General features: G+C 47.1%; 1 pseudogene; it reads right to left on the bottom strand.

The window, feature by feature from the left end:
* Window positions 1-2283: 2283 nt before the first annotated feature.
* LOC130266053 (olfactory receptor 14J1-like) lies at window positions 2284-7105 on the bottom strand (annotated as a pseudogene).
* Window positions 7106-17382: the final 10277 nt, after the last annotated feature.

The raw sequence follows: 17382 nt of genomic DNA, 5'->3' as shown, positions 1-17382 counted from the left end.
CTCTGTGCTTTCCTTCCAGTAGGAAAGAAGTGTCCTGCTTCTCTAGGTGCCCATGGCCAAGACTGGGATTCCACCTCCAAAATTCCCTATATCGAAAGACTGTTCCCAGACAAAATCAGCCATTATTGACAAGTTTGGCTAGCCTTGGCCTATTGAGGCTCTTACCTACCTTCCAAACACTGGGGCTCTGTGCTTGCCTTCCTATAGAAAAGAATCGTCCTTCATGGCCAGGTGCTCATGGCCAGAATTGGGATTCTGCCTCTAACATTGCCTGTTGTGACAGACTGGAGGAGGCTGTTGGCTCAAAATATTTCATGTGTGTGGGAGGAAGGGGCAGGTGCAGCCTTGCCCTGCCCTGTAACCCCAGCACCGCACTGCTTTGTAACCCCAATCCCCCCAGAGCCTCTAGCCCAGCCCAGCAGTGCCTGCCAGTCCCTGGCACACCAAAGGCAATGCTCCACACCCACCCCTGGAACCCCTTCCCAGCTCCTGAGTGACCAAATGACCAAAAGACCCACCCGGGGGAAGGGCCCAGAAAGACCAAGGGGTACTTAAGGCTTGACACAAGGCAAGCACACATCTTGATCCTACCTCCTTCTCAGAATTTCTATCTGAACACTGCTGGAATCCAGATGTTGGTAGCAGTGTGTCTGTTTCTCTGTATTTTATTTGTCTTTCTCTATTTCTGTGTCTTCTTTATTTCTGTCCTCTTGCAAATTTTGAGCAACTAAAAATTGAACTGACTTAGAGTTTGGGAAGTAGAATGGGCCAAGTTAATGCTTCCAGAAGTGTTTTTTTGCTGATTGAAAGGCATATTACATCTTTTGCCAAAATTTCTCGTATTTTCTAAAGTTGCCATTAAAGTCTGTTTCATTGTTTTGAGCTTCTGAGAATATCTTGTTGGGATTTCTCCAGTGCTTCCGACTCAGAGTAAACAAATAATTTTAATTTCTTTTAAATGTCTTGCCGTGAGAGTTTTTGGGGATGGGAGTCACGGCTTGTCTGTCCTGCTTGGCACAGCCCAGGCAGGGCTTTCACATCCCATTTCTCACCCACTGGTGCCTCTGAGTTCTGCTTCCCCAGCCCAGGGATGCTCCCCTTGTCTGCCCATTCCCCCACGGTCTCTGGGCAGGGATGCCGTCAGTGGGGACTGCTGACATCCTAAACAACTTGGAGGCTGCTGCTGAATTTTACTGCTCCAGAGGCTTGTTCAGCCTTCAGCTCTTCAGGAATTCAGTGCCCCAGGGCCCATTAGCATTCAGAACATCTTAACAAGCCAAGCCTCTGGAAATAATGTGATTAAAGTTTTCAAATCTTTTGTGGTTAATTAGGCAGATTTCAGAAATATATGTGAAATGAATTTTTGTTTTATATTTTTACTAAGATAGCAGGAAAAGATAGTTTAGGTCCTGCTTGGGTTTTTTACTCTTTACACATTAATATGTGCAATCTCCAATTGACGTTGAATTCAAGTACCTCCTCATGCAGTTTTAATGGATATGAAACTCAAGAGCCTTTATGTCTCATGATCAATCAGACTCTGTCCCAACCCCCACCTCACCATTTCCCCCATCCAACCCCTGGCACTCAGAGCAGACTTGTGCAAATCTGAGCTTCCTCCACTCCAGGCTCTGCCTGCAGCTTTCAGCTCCTTGGCACCAACTCCCAGCTGCTTTCCTTGCAGAAGGAGCTGCCAGAGACACAGAGGGATGTTCATTTATTGTGAGCAAACAAACCAAGGGAAGGCACAGCTCCATAAAACACAAAAGTCATTCCTCTGCTGGATATTACATCCACTTTCCACAGCAGACAGTCTCAGACCAATGGAAAACACGTTGTGTGCCCAACACAGATCCCAAGATGCCCCAAACCGTCCCTGCCCCGATTCTGCCCAGATTTGCTCTTTGCACACACAAGTCACACGCTGAAGTCTCGAGCTCCCTCCATGGCCAGAGGGAGGAAAAGAGAAGAAGTGGCTGAAGAGCTCTCTTGTGCAGAGCCAAGGTCCAAGTTCCACCACTGGAGTGGGAACCACAACTCATCAGGTTTGTGTCCTTTGGGGCTCAGGGACTGAGGTGAGTCAGAAGCATAGAAAGGTTTCTTGCAAACAAACAGAAATTGAATGTGATACAGTTTAATAACCGTCACAGCTCCTCCCTCAGCTCTCTGTGATGTCCCAGCAGCATCATCTGACATGTCCACCTTCCCCAGGGGATTTCTGTGCAGGAAGAGTTTTAGACAAAGATATAAGAAAAGGTGATTCTGTGATAGATATAAACACAATTAAGATGTTGACAAATATGATATTTATTTGAATTTATGAAAGATTGGGCAACTCCCTGAAGCTCAAAGCATGAAACCAGTGAGTTAAGAGACGCTTGAATGACCAGAGAGCATCCAGAGTAGGAAATCTGGGAGCAATGGGAAGGACATAGATACAGCTGGTCTAGTGAAGAGATGTCCTTTGACATGGCCATTTAAACAGGAGAGCTGGAAACACCTAAAGGAAGAGGGAGAGGAAATAACAGACTGAATATTGGTGACACAAGTAGAAGGCAAAATCAGTATTTCTTCTACTGCCTTTAGTATATGCCCAGGAAATTCCTGTTCCTTGTGGGAAAACTTGGCCATTTCTTAAAAGTACTCAAGTGACACAAATAATAAAAATATGTTTGCATATCATGAAATGTACGAGTATTAAAACCTGTGTCCCTTTCCAGGCAGACATCAGCTGTGTGCCCATGAACAGGCAGTGCCACTTGTAGGGCCCCAGTGCCCTGAGGTGCTGAGCTGGGGTTGGAGTTCTCAGAGAGGAGCTGAGGGAGAGCAGAGCACCTCACAAACTGCAGATCCCTGACAGCCCCAAGGGCTCCAGTCCCATAAACATCTGCTCTGCTCCAGGCTGAAATAGGGACCAGCTCCGTGCCAGGATCAGCAGACAACTGAGGTGTCTGCTGGAATGAAACCCCCTCCCCATCCCGCAGCTACCCTGCCTTTTCATCTTCCAGCCTTGGTCCCCAGCACAGCCATGGAGGCTCTTTGGGCTCTTGGCAATTCCTGCAGCCACCAAGGCCAGCTGAGCTCTGCCCTTGCCACAGCCAGCCCTGCCCAGCGCTGACAATGCAGAGCAATTCCTTGTGTGTGCCTGGCCTTGCTGTCAGCCCCGGCAGCGGCTCCGTGGCCCCTTTGTGCCGCGCTGGCCCAGCCATGGTGGCACAGCCCCTGCGCAGGCCCAGCCCAGGACAGGAGCATTGCGGGTGGAACGGTGCCCACAGCAGCCCTGGGGCTCTGTGCCCCATGGCCTCCCTGCTGGGCAGCCTCTGCCAGCTCCTGCACAGCCCGTGGCACCTGTGGGGCTGCACTGACAGCCCTGCCCCGGGCTCTGCTGGGCTCTGGGCCAGCAGAGAGGCCGGGCACGGCTGGCCATGGCTGGGAATAGGCCCTGAGCCCCGCAGGAGGATAGAGCTGGGCCACAGCCAAACTCAGCCCAGGGCAAACCTGGGCTGAGCAGCCAGGGCTGGCAATGTCTGGGGACAGAGGCTGGCAGTGACAAATGTCCTGCTCTGTGCCCTTGGTGGCATGCATGGTGCAGCCTCCTCTCTCGAGCACACCTGTTGCCAGCTGAAGAATCCTTGCAAACCTGCACAGTCAATAGTTTTGGTTGTGCCAAATTATTACTCAAAGGAAACAAATCAAAACCATATTAAACATTCATGAAGAAGGGGAACAGAAAACTACAGTTCATTGATCAAGGGTCTCCAAAATAAGGAAAAAAAAATTCAGTAAGGACAGACTGGGCCTGTCATCTTATGAACTGGAAGCCATTCACAGTAGGAAGCAGGCAGTCTCTGCCTTCTGGACAGCATCGTTCACTCACCTTTTTCCTCAGGGCATCCTTGAGATCCTGATTCCTCAGGCTGTAGATGAGGGGGTTCAGGGTTGGAGGTACCACTGAGTACAGAACTGACAGAGACACATCCAAGGATAGGGAAGACATTGAAAGTGGCTTAAGGTAGGTAAAAAATGAGGTGCTGATAAACAGGGAGACCACAGCCAGGTGAGGGAGGCAGGTGGAAAAGGCTTTGTGCCGTCCCTGCTCAGAGGGGATCCTCAGCACGGCCCTGAAGATCTGCACATAGGAGAAAACAATGAATACAAAACAACCAAATAACAGAAAAGCACTACCCATAAGAAGCCCAAGTTCCTTAGTGTAGTAATTTGAGCAGGAGAGCTTGAGGATATGTGGGATTTCACAGAAGAACTGGCCCAGGGCATTGCCATGGCACAGGGGCAGGGAAAATGTATTGGCCGTGTGCAGCAGAGCATTGAGAAAGCCACTGGCCCAGGCAGCTGCTGCCATGTGGGCACAAGCTCTGCTGCCCAGGAGGGTCCCGTAGTGCAGGGGTTTGCAGATGGACACGTAGCGGTCGTAACACATGACGGTCAGGAGGAAATACTCTGCTGAGATAAAGAAGAGAAAGAAGAACACCTGAGCAGCACATGCTGAGTAGGAGATGTTCCTGGTGTCCCAGAGGGAATTGTGCATGGCTTTGGGGACAGTGGTGCAGATGCAGCCCAGGTCAGGTGAGGGCCAGGTTGAGCAGGAAGAAGAACATGGGGGTGTGCAGGTGGTGGCCGCAGGCTACGGCGCTGATGATGAGGCCGTTGCCCAGGAGGGCAGCCAGGGAGATGCCCAGGAAGAGGCAGAAGTGCAGGAGCTGCAGCTGCCGCGTGTCTGCCAATGGCAGCAGGAGGAAGTGGCTGATGGAGCTGCTGTTGGACATTTGCTCTGGCCGAACATGGGGACCTGTTCATGGATAAAGGACAGTGACAAGTCAGCAGAGGCTGCTTTGAGCCAGACCTGGTCAATTCTCTGTACGCTGTCCTGCTGTGACTCAGCCTCCCTTGTTTCTGCTCTGGGAAACTTTCTCCCAGGTCCCTGACTGAGCTCCAGTTGTGCTTTCTGAGAGCTGCAGGACAAGCCAGGCCTGTGCAGGGGGCTCTGGAGGAGCCATCCCTGCCCTGCCACCGTGGGTTTGTGGCTGTGTGGCAGAGGGACAAGACTGTATATTCAGGATTCCTCAACGGAATCCCTTCTAAAAGGCTGCTGCTTCTGCATTCCCACTTCTAAAGGGAATGGAGACCAGGAAGGAATTTTAGCTATTATTTTCCTGCCCACACATCATTCCTGATTCTATGAGGACACAAATCCACAGCATTTCTGCTGTACTCACAGTTTTCCACTGAGAGAAGTGAGAGGCAAAGGATTCCCTGTGGCTCAGGGCAAGGTGAGGGTCTGGATGGGCTTGTTCCCAACTGCCCTGGGTTTGCACCTTTGGCTGCAATCAGAGTACAGTCACACTCCTGTGTCACCCTGGGATAGGCCAGACCCTGCCCAGAGCAGAGGGACCCATGAATGTCTCACCCTCTCTAAAGGTCTCTGAGCAAGATCTCAGCACCCCCTTCTGCCAAGGACACTCGCGGTTCCCTTGGTAAACCCAACAGCATTTCCTCAGCTGTGACATCTTTGCACTTCCCTGTGTGACACTCAGGGAGCTCCGAGAGGCTCTGGCACAGATTTGCACCCAGGAGGGCAGCTCAGAGCTTGGAAGGACACAGCAAGGAGACCCCCAGATGTGCCCATGATGGGATCTCAGGGAGGGGGCTCAGCTCATTCCCCTTTCCCATGGACTGCTTTGCCCACAGCCCCACAGGTCACAGGGAAGCTTGGACACCCCATTCCCATGGACACCCCAGCCTGGCAGGAATCCCAAGAGCAGTACCTGACTTAGCTGCTGCAATCCCAGAGCCTCCCTGAGAGCAGCAGATTACAATGACAGTATCAGAGGAGTGCAGAAACTAGAGAAGATGTTGTGGTGCTGTGCCTGAGAGGGCAGGGCAGAGACAGCCGGGCACTCAGGGCAGTGTTCCTGTGCCCAGCTGTGCACAGCACCTCCCACACACCAACAGTGCCCTCCTGCCCCCAGCATTGCTCTGTTCAGCCCCCTCTCCTTCCCTGAGCATCTCCCTGGACCTGGACATTTCCCTCCTGAGAGCTGCCCTGTCCCTGCCAGGCTCACAGAGCCCATCCCACCCTCTGTGCCCTCACCTGCCCTACAGAAACCTGCCTGTCTGCAGAGCCCTGCCTGGGGCAGGGTCTGTCTGCAGGTGGGCAAGGGCAGCTCAGGAGAGCCCTGCTGGGCCCTGCAAAGGGGATGCTGGTGCTGCCCAGGGCTGGGGAGTGGCTGAAAGCTCCTTGGGAGGCTCCAGCAGAGAGACTGACCACCCAAAGTTACAGATCCGGACTCTCTGTAAATATTCAAACATTACTTTGCAGATCCTGTGTGTCCCTTTCAACTCAGAATGTTCCGTCATTCCCTGATTACAATTCCTGTTCTGCTTCTCTCATCCCCCTGTTGTCTATAATCAAAAGAGAAAAAAACCCTTGCAACACCGTTAGAACAGTAAAGTAAAAACCAAACCTTTATTGGAAGCTTCCAGGTGTCCCAGTGGGGATGAGGCACATCCAGCCCCCAATTCCAACAATCTATTAGGGTTGATTAACTAGGATATTTAACAGGAACATCCATTAGGAGAGTCAGTTGTGCCTGTTAGATACCCTTGAGTCAACCCTTGGAGAAGGTCTAAGGGCTTCTTTGCTCCAGTTTTGTTATGAATGCTCACATTCTGGGTAAAAAAAAAAAAAAAGTTCTTCTTGTAGGACCTCTTCCTGATAATAAGACTATACAGTATTTCAGGAATGTATTTAGAAGGTCAGCTTATTGTTCAAAAATCTAAGAGAAAGGTTAGGAAATGTACCAGAGTTAATTAAGGATTACAGTTATATAAGTATATAATAGTAGTTTAATAGAGTTACTTAAGGGTTTAATAGAGTCAATTAAGAATTATAGTCTTATAACTATATAATAATAATAGTTTACAGAGCTATGAATATAGGAAAAATGTATAAAAAGCAGAAAACTTTTTGCCATCACCCCAAATTTCTCACCCTGCTCCAAGGAGGAAATTTAAAACACTGTCAGGAAAGCTCCTGATCTTTACAGCAATCCCAGGTTTACCTTCTTTTGGGAACTGTCATCCGGAGCTGTTCCCAGGCTGGTGTGGAGCTGGGAGCAGCCCTGCCCCACCCAGCACCTCTCAGCAGCAGCACCTGCCCTGCTCAGGGTTGCTCCTTGCCCCCACAGCTTCTCCCCCAGCGCTGGGAGCAGCTGCCCGGGCTGGCTGAGAGCTGTCCCTGGCAGGGAGCAGTGTCTCTGCCCCAGCACAGCGCCTTGGGCTGCAGGACCCTGCTCTGCAGGACAGCCCTGGGAACCCCTGGCTGCAGCCCCGGCTGCTCAGCCCTGCAGCAGAGCCTGGACACAGGGAGCTGCCTGGGGCTGTGCCTCGGCTGCTGCAGCAGGGAAACCCAGCCCTGCCCTAGAGCCACATCCCCTGCACTGCAGCAGCTCTGAGACTCCTCCTGGAAGGTCCTGAAAGCTGTGGGATGTGCCAGCTTCAGGAGATCCCTGCAGCAACTGCAGCTTATCTTCCCACAGGCAGAGAGTGGCTGTTTGAAACACTGTGAGGATTTCTGCTCTAGTGAGCCCTCAGTGAGCTCTGCTCTGTGCTCCCAGCCCAGGCTGAGTTTAACCCCTCTGTAGCTCTGTGCTGTGCCCAGGGTGGCTGCAGGCAGTGCCCCAGCCCTACTGGGCTGTGCACAGGAGCTGCTGCTGGGCAGAGCTGTCTCTCTGCAGTGCTGCCCTTGCCAGGAGCTGCCTCTGTGCCAGGAGCCCAGCCCAGCTCAGCAGCACAGACACAGCACAAGGATTTTAATGACCCTCTTGGGGGTTTTGGTGCTGAGGCCCTGAACATCAGTCATCAAGAGGGAGCTGAAGAAACCTCTCAAGAACTCCAAGTCAGAATCAAACTCTAAAGATTCTTGAAGTTTTAATGGGTGCCACTGGGGGGACACAACTGAGAAAGTGTCCCCAGTTCCTCCAGGGAACTGGAGAGAGTGGTAACAGGAGGGGAAAAGCAGAAGACAAATCTTGGTGCCCTGGGGCACAGCAGGGTCTGTGCCACCAAGGGCTGGGAGGAGACACCTTGTCCTGAGGCACTGGGGCCTCCTGGCACAGCCCCAGCAAGGCTGGGCACTGTCACCCCTTGTGCTGCCCTCAGCATCTCCCCACATCCCAGTGGCCTCAGGGATCTGCTGGGACCAGTCTCTGGGGAGCCTTGGTCAGGAATGGCCCTGGGGGCTCCTTCATGCTCCCAGGGACTGCAGGTTTTTCAGAGGACTTTGGGTTTTGCTTTTGCCTTGGAGTCTCTGAGAGCTTTGTGCAGTCATGGCCTCCAGTTATCTGCTTTAATTAGTCTCTTGAGAGCCTTTGTCAGGAACAACACTCAGTGGGGCTCAATGCCTCTAGGTGCTTCAGATTTTAATGTATTTTCCTTTTTCCTTTTCTCTCTCAGTCTCTGAGAAGATTTTGTGCAATCATGACCTCCAATTCTCTCCTCCAAGAAGTCTATGAGGAGACTGTGTTGGGGATGGACCTCAGTGGGACCCATTAATGCTTTGAGACACTTTGGGTTTTTCTTCTGACTTGGACTCCTGGAAAGGTTTGTGCAATCTCCTCTCAGGCCTTGAGTTTCCAGTGCTCAGCACCAAATGCACCACGGGGCTCACTGGGATCAAGCAAGTCCTATCAAACTATGGCTCTGCCTTGATTTTTCTCTGGTCTAGTACAGTTCATTAGGAAGTTTTTCAACTCCATTTATGGAGAAATACTTCAAAGAGCTTCTAAGAAATATGTAGTCTTATATTAGAGGGTGTCTTTTATAGCTGTTCTCTTTTGGGAAGAGGTGATTGCAGCATTCTGCGATTGATAATAATCCAGGGTGTCTCCTCAGGAGGTCTGGCCTGCTCAGAGAAGCTGTGCCTTGATATCTGACCCAGTATGGACAACCTGGCTCCACATTCCCCAATCCCATCCTGTCTGTCCTCCCTCACCTGGGACCTGCTTTGCTTGGACAACTGGCTGCACTCAGGCAAACAGGGTTTTTCCCTTTTCATTTTTTTGAAGCAATCTAAAACTCCTGAATTCCCCCACTACAAACAGACACCGTCCTTAAGGGTGTGCCAAGCTCAAGCTGCCACCAAGGAGGTTTCTCTTCCCAAGGCACAACCCTGCAAGAACTCTTTTAGACCTTTGGACTCCTCAGTTCCACGAGGCTTTGCTGTGTCACCATGGCCCCTTGGCTCTGTGAGGTTCTGTAGTGTCACAGTGGAGATTTGCTTCCAGGAGGCCCTGCTGTGTCATAAGGGTGTCCTTGGTTCTGTGGGGCCCCATGGTGTCATATTGGCCCTTTGGTTCCATGGGGCTGCACAGTGTCACAGGGGTTTCCTTTTCCCTATGGCAATCAGCAGCAAACCCCCCTGGCAGGGCCAAATGCCTGGGAAGAAGGAGGAGGGGGACATTTGGAATGATGGTTTTCACCTTCCCAGGTAGCAGTGATGTGGGGTGGGGCCCTGCTGTCCTGGAGATGGTTGAACAACGGCCTGCCCATGGAAGAGGTAAGAGACAACAACCTCTGTCCATGGAACTACTACAGCAGGGAAGTCAGGGAGAAGACTGGGCTTAAAAGACTGTCACCAGCACAGAAAACATCAATCTGGAAGGAGAGATGTATGATAATGTCTTTACAAATCATTTCATGGGTGAGGGATGAGTGTTAAGGTCTTTGAAATTGGCCAAAATTTTTCTACTGCCTTTGGGCAGCAGGTTTATTACCAGGCACAGAGAGCTTGGCTCCTGAAACAGACAAGGGTCTGCACAAGGCTGAACTTCAGAGGAAAATGCCAGCTTCAAGGGGGATATGGGGCAGGTGAAGCAGAAAGGCTGTACCTTCCCTCTACCTTGACCAGTGGGGAAAGGACAAGGTTAACATGCAGGCAGGAGTTTAAGATAAAAGGAGGCTGCACCCTCTGAAACCTTGAGAGAGAAAACCCTGCAGGAATGTCCTCCAGGGAACTCTCTCCATTTATTCAAATAAATTGGAAGGACTCCCCTGTCTCATTTTTGGACATAAACCTCTGGCATTTGTGGATTTTCCTGACAGTGACAACATGGAATCTCATGGAACCAAGTGTCCAAACTTTCATGGTGCAGCCTCATAGAGCACTGGAGACCATTGTGTCACAATGGGAAGACATGGAACAAGGCTCCACTGTGACCCAGCAGGGCATCAGGGAATGCACGAGATCATTCTGACGGAATGGACACTCATGGAACCAAGTGCTCACTGTTTTACAGTGTGGCCTCATGGAATGCTGGAGACCATTGTGCTGCAATGGAAACATAAGGAATAAAGGCTGCTCTTTGACCCAGCAGGGCCTCCATGGAATCCAAGAGACCACTGTGATGCAATAGAACCTCAAGGAATAAAGGGTCAATTGTCAACACATCAGGCTCTGTAAAACTAAGGAGAACATTGCGATGCAATGGATTTTCATGGAACCAAGGCCCCATTGTGACAGAGCATGGCCTAATGGAAACCAGGTGCCACTGGGACATCTCCAGCCTTGGAGGAAGCAAGTGTCCATTGTGACACAGCACAGCCTCATGAATCACAGGAGAGCACAGTGACACAATGGCATCACGGGGAGCCTGAATTGTTAAAACCGATATGTTCACGGACAAAACTCTCTAACTAGTTAAAGTTAGAAAGTGGTCTGTTTATTAAGATGCCAGCGGGCTGCACGGGAGTTGTCCCCTTGAGACATGGCAGGCTCATACAAGGTTCCTTGCCTTCTATTTATTTCTCAAAATCTTACATTCTATGCATATACAGAACCCCAGCACCTCTCATCCCCACTCCGTATTAAAGTGAGGCTATTAGTCATTCACGTGTGCACAATTCTACTCTTGAGTTGGATAAGTGGTCTCAAATTGGGTCAGTGGTCTTGAAAGATGAAGTAAGAAAAGTCTTCATCAGGTCTCCTTGACCTTTTGGCACAATCTAAGGTCCTCTGCTTCGTGATAGATTGGTATGAAGTTCAGGCGTTAGTCATTGTTCTACTGGTTTCAACCTGTTCTTACAGTGGTTCACTTACTCCAGCTCTTTCTATAAATGAAACTGAAACAAGCACATAATTGGAAACAATACCTCTATTATCTTTAGTTTAAGCATCTAATAATCATTAACCTAACACTTGTTTATCTAACTTACACCCTGATCAATATGAATTGCTTCTAACCCACTAAAATTTTAACTCTTTAAAATAATGATTCAAGCCAAGTGTTAATTGTAAACACAGTGGGTACTCATGAAAGCCAGGAGACCATTATGACACAGTAGAATCCCATGGAATCAAGTCTAAATTGATACAAAGTGGGACCTCATGGAACCCAGGTGTAAATTGATACAAAGAGGGACCTCATGGAACCCAGGAGACCATTATAACACTGTGGAATCTTATGGATTCAAGTGTCCACAGTTTCACAGTGTTGCCCGATCCGAAGAAGACTCAAACAACCGAAGTCGTTTATGCGGTGCTTTATTGAGGGCCCGGGAGCCTGTGGACTAGCGTCTAAAGACAGAGCCCCATCTCACAGAAAATTTACAGGGTTTTTATATGCTTCTTTACATGATTTCTTCATCATAACAAATTCTTGCTTCATTCTCGATACCTGGTACCATAATCTTTCTGACATTTAAATTTCTGCCAAAAGGTACATTCTCTAGATAAATGGATACACTCCTTAAGATAAGTAATTATTTGTTAACTACACTGCTTGCATTACGAAATCGGCTATAATAGTTCATCTACAGGTTAAATGCGGCCTATCAAGCCTTAGCATGACTACTACTAATGTCAACTAATGTTAACTCTTAAGGTTCACTACTATCTTAATACGGTTCATTTAATCAAATGGCAACATTTCCTCCCTTTTGAGCATTTTTCAGTTTTCTGCAAGGATGCTCAACTCTCAGTCATTATCGGGTCTTTCAAATGCTGGATTTTCTTGCCCAATAGCAACTTCATACTTCGGAGGAGGCAGGTACATCTCATTAGTTCTTGTCAAGGCTTTTATCACTCTTCTGGTGCGTTTTGTTTCTTTTTCGATGACTCCTAAAACACACTTATACACTAGCCAAATGATTAATAATAGAACTGCAAACAACAGAATGTACTGTATTACAGACGAAACCCATCCAGAAACCTGAAGTCCTAAAGATTCAAAAATTTCTCCGATCCAATTATGTTGTGCTTCTTTTTCAATGTCTTTTGTCTTGGATTCAATTGTTTCTAATTGAGAGATATCTTTTTCCACTTCAATGGTCATGTTTGGAATATGGATGCAGCAGTGGTCAATTTTTGTTTTTAGATACTGACACACACCATGCTCTTTTAACAAAAGCATATCTAATGCCATTCTATTTTGCAAAGTCATTCGGGACGTGGCTTGCAATTGCAAATTCATGTCTTTGAATCTTTTTTTAGTAGCTGCTGCTAATCTTTCAGTCTGCCCTAGCAGTTTGTACAGCATTTTTCTGTTCCTATAGGCGGCTACAGGTGCAAATAGTGATTCCAAAGCCCACCCAAATTTAACTCCACCATCAGGCTCATGCCATTTATTTTCTAACTCAGTGAATGCATCTACTTCCCTTTTCTTCCGGTTGGATTGTAATTTTGATTGCTTCCACAGAGGGCAAAGGGTGGGGACTCCTAGAGTGAATTGTGTTACAGGCCCATCTATAGGAATATGTGTGGTCCATTGTCCATGTCCCATTACCCAAACTAAATTTCCTGGACTTCTAATTGTGGTATCTCTACAACTTACAGCTTTTTTAATTCCACTTCTACTTAGTGCCGCTACTCTTCCCATAATTGTATGATTAATTTTCCTACATTCACATCCCCACTTAAGTAGTACTCTAAGAGGGGCTAGACTGATCTGGCTTTCTGGGGTATCACATGTAATAACTTTAGTACAATTCCAATTTTCTTTAGTTTTTTTAATTTCTCTTGTAGAGGTTTCTGTCTTATAGACTTCCACCAGGGTTTGATTTTTACTTCCTGTCCATTGTATACACCAGTTCACTGCTCCAATATAGCTGTAATGTTCTAATAAACTCGGACCCCATACGGCTTTCCAGTCATCCCAAATCACATGTTGTTGGCTTATATTTTGACACGTAACTTCTTGGTAAGGTTGCTTTGTTTTAACTTTTACATCTCTAGCAGCATACAATGCTGCATGCCATACATTTTCCTTTTTGACAGTAACTATTTCTCTTTCCTTCCTTTCAATGTGACATACGGTAGACGTGTTTTCTGCCGTTTTAGGTAGTAATGGAACGGGAATTATTCCCCATGGAATTGGTTCTCCTGCCGCTTGTGGAAGTGGCAGGCATGCTGTAATTCGGGATACATTTTGCACCATTCCAAAATCTCTAATTAACCCTACTACCAAATTTTCTTGTTCGTGACTTTGATGTACAGCTGCTTCTATATCTCTCAGCTCTCTACGCTTCTTTTCTACCGGGGATACTATGTGAGTGGGCCTGATTCCTTGTCCAGCTTCTACTATTTTTATTCCATAATCAGCATCAAGTTCACATATCACTAAACTCAAGTATTTTCCTTCAGTAAAACCAATTTGAGGGTTACTAATATTTAACCATCCCATACCTTTTCCAGATTCTTCCCACCAGTTAATTCCTTGGTCTATTCTATCCCATGACTTCTGATTGTTTTCTTTCCACCATTTAACTTGCAATGTCTGATTACATTCTTGTTTTAACGCAAATGAACAGTTCACCTTCAAAGGAAGTCTATCCCACATACCTTGTACAGTCCAGGAGGGTTTTACCTCTACGGATTCCTGGGATGGAGTGTCCTTTCTCAATTTCCAGGATACTATTCTCAATTTAATTTGCTTATAATCAAAGCTTTTTCGGGATTTTACAATGCACATGTAATTTTCCATATCCTCTTGCCTGACTTGCTTCAGTAGTAATGTGGTATTTCCCCTCTGTGCATCCTTATCCCAGACTGTGATAATATTTGCTTCTGGATAATCAGCACCTTTCTTCCAGGTTGCCTGTACATTCCGGACTTCAGTTTTCTGGTCATTTGTTATAAAACAGGTCAGGTTCACATCCATTCCGTCCATAACACCAACCACTGGTTCAGTAACTGCAACTACAACAGAACCATTAACAAGAATTGGTTTCGTTATTACCAGTAACAATATAATCAAAAATGCTACTTTCCGCGAAAAATCATCCGTGTTGGAGATGAGTGGGAGACTGAGTCTCCCATTGTGCAGGGACTTTCTTGACCCGAGTGTAATGGATCCATGAGTCGATTCCTTCGACCTTTACTGCCGTGTAGGTTGTCAGGATCACTTGGCGTGGGCCGTCCCATGCTTCTTTCAAGGGGTGGGTGGACCAGTTCTTCACATACACTCGGTCTCCTGGTTGAATGTCATGCACCGGATTTTCCAGTGGCATAGGTCGGTTCCACTGCAGAGCTCCCCTTAAGGCATTAAGAGTTTTGTTTAATGACATGACATAACCGAATATTGTCTGATCACCTTGCACATGCAAATCCCCTTTCAACACATTAGCATGGTATGGTTTCTCATATAGGATTTCATATGGGCTAACTCCCAATTGCTCCCTGGGTTTAATTCTGATTCTGAGCAATGCTAATGGCAAAGCCTGTGGCTACTGTATTTTTGCCTCTTGGCAAATTTTCTTAATTTGTCCTTTAATCGTTTGATTCATCCGCTCTACCTGGCCACTTGATTGAGGTCGCCACGGGGTGTGTAAGTCCCAAGATATATCTAGCATCCTAGCCACCTCTTGTACTATTCCTGCTATAAAGTGTGGGCCTCTATCTGATGACAATCCCAACGGCACCCCAAATCTCGGAATGATTTCCTTCAACAGTGTTTTGACTACTTCCTTCGCTTGATTTGTTCAACAAGGAAAGGCTTCAGGCCAGCCTGAAAAGGTACACACATACACCAAAAGATACTTAAAGTTCTGTGCTTTCGGTAATTCTGAAAAATCTACTTGCCAATAATCTCCTGGTTCTGGTCCCACTTGTATTTTCCCTAGCTGGATCTGTTTCCTAACTATTGGGTTATTCTTCAAACAAGTTGGACACATGGCATTTACCCGTTTTGCCAATGTTAACATCTGGTTGGAAATTACTTCTCTTTTTAGGAATTTTACCAATGCCTCTGCTCCCCAATGACATTTGTTATGTTCCATTTCCAGAATCGTTTTCATAATTCTGGCAGGCACCACCACTTGTCCTGTCCCTGTCACATACCATCCAGTCATGTTCTTCTGAGCAAGTAACAACAATGCCAATTTTTCATCCTCTAGGGAATACTTTGGTTCTTGGGTTAAAAACGGAGTTGCTGGACTCACCTTGGTAGGTATCAAAGCCATCTGAGTCCATACCTTTCTTGCCACCTCACGAGCTGTGTAGTCTGCAAATCGGTTTCCTTCAAATATCTTTCCATCTTCCTTCTGGTGTCCTCTTACATGCATTACAGCTACCTTTTCAGGTCTATGTACTGCATCTAGCAAGGCTAGGATTTCGTTCCTGTATTTGATGGTGACCCTTTGAGAGTTTAACAGTCCTCGTTCCTTCCACAAAACACCATGAATATGCACAACTCCAAAGGCATATTTAGAATCAGTCCAAATATTTACCTTCTTTCCTCAGCTCAGGATTAGAGCTCTGGTAAGTCCAATAATTTCAGCTCGCTGGGCAGAGGTTCCAGGAGCTAGGGCTTTTGCTTCTACCACCATCTTAACAGTCACCACGGCATACCCTGCATACCTGGTTCCGTTTTCCACAAAGCTGGATCCATCAGTAAACAGCTCCCAATCTGGGTTTTCCATCGGGGTATCTCGCAAGTCAATCCGACTGGCATGCACCTGTTCAATAACTTCCATGCAATCGTGTGCTAATTCCCCTTCTTCCAGCTCACTGCGGAGAAATTCTGCTGGATTGATATGATTAGTTGTTTTCAATTCTACATTATCCTGTTCTCTCAGGATTGCTTGGTATTGCAACATTCTGCTGGATGACAACCAGTGACCCCCCTTTTGTTCCAGGACTGCCAGTACCATGTGAGGTACAAACACCTCTATCTTTCTTCCCAGAGTCAATTTTCTGGCCTCCTGAATGAGGATCACTGTGGCCGTAACTGCCCGCAAGCATGACGGCCAACCAGCGCTAACAGTGTCCAATTGTTTTGAGAAGTAGCCTACTGAACGTTCCAGGATCCAAGTTTTTGGGTCAGCACCCCCAATGCCAATTTTTGTCTTTCGTTTACATATAATTGGAAGTCTTTATTTAAATCTGGGAGGCCCAATGCTGGAGCCTCCTTAAGAGCTTGTTTTAAATCCTCAAATGCTTTCTTCCTCTGTCGGTTCCAATTTAGTTGTGATTCCTTCAAGGCCTCGTATAATGTTTTGGCTAGGAGTCCAAAATTTAAAATCCACAGTCTGCACCACCCCACCATTCCCAGAAAGGACCTCAATTCCTGATGATTTCTTGGGAGGGGTATGGCACAAATAGCTTCTATTCGATTGACTCCCAGTCTTCTTTGGCCTTGAACAATTTCACATGCCAGGTAAATTACACTTTCCTTTACTAGTTGTGCTTTTTCCTTTGACACTTGGTACCCAGCCTGACCCAGCATGTTTAGCAAGGCAATGGTTAGCTTAAGACATACCTCCTTTTCTTCTGTAGCCAGAAATATATCGTCCACATATTGGAGAATGACGTAAGAGAAAGGTGACTCTCTTACCTCAGCAATCTTCCATTCCTCCAATTCTTTCGCCAACTGGTTTCCAAATATTGTTGGGCTGTTTTTAAATCCTTGTGGCAAACGGGACCATGTAAGTTGTCTTTTCCTTCCAGTGTCAGGACTTTCCCATTCAAAAGCAAAATATTTTCTACTCTCCAATGCCAAAGGGATGCAGAAGAAAGCATCTTTCAAATCAATAACAGAAAACCATTTAAACTTTTCCGACACAGATGTTAACAAAGTATAAGGATTGGCAACCACCGGGTGAATGTCTTTTACTATGTTATTAATTGCCCTTAGATCCTGCACTAACCGATACTTACCATTTGGTTTCTTAACTGGAAAAATAGGAGTATTAAATTCTGATTCACATTCCTGCAAAATCCCTTGTGCCAGAAACTGAGTTATCAAAGGAGCAACACCTTGCTTAGCTTCTAATTTAATTGGGTATTGTTTTATTCTAACCGGCTGAGATCCTTCTTTTAATTCTACTACCACAGGCTGGGCAGCTTTTGATTTTCCAGGGTTCCCCGTCTCC

This window comes from Oenanthe melanoleuca, unplaced genomic scaffold, assembly GCF_029582105.1.
Source record: "Oenanthe melanoleuca isolate GR-GAL-2019-014 unplaced genomic scaffold, OMel1.0 S001, whole genome shotgun sequence".
Classification (NCBI taxonomy): domain Eukaryota; kingdom Metazoa; phylum Chordata; class Aves; order Passeriformes; family Muscicapidae; genus Oenanthe; species Oenanthe melanoleuca.
This window is presented reverse-complemented; position numbering and strand designations above follow the sequence as displayed.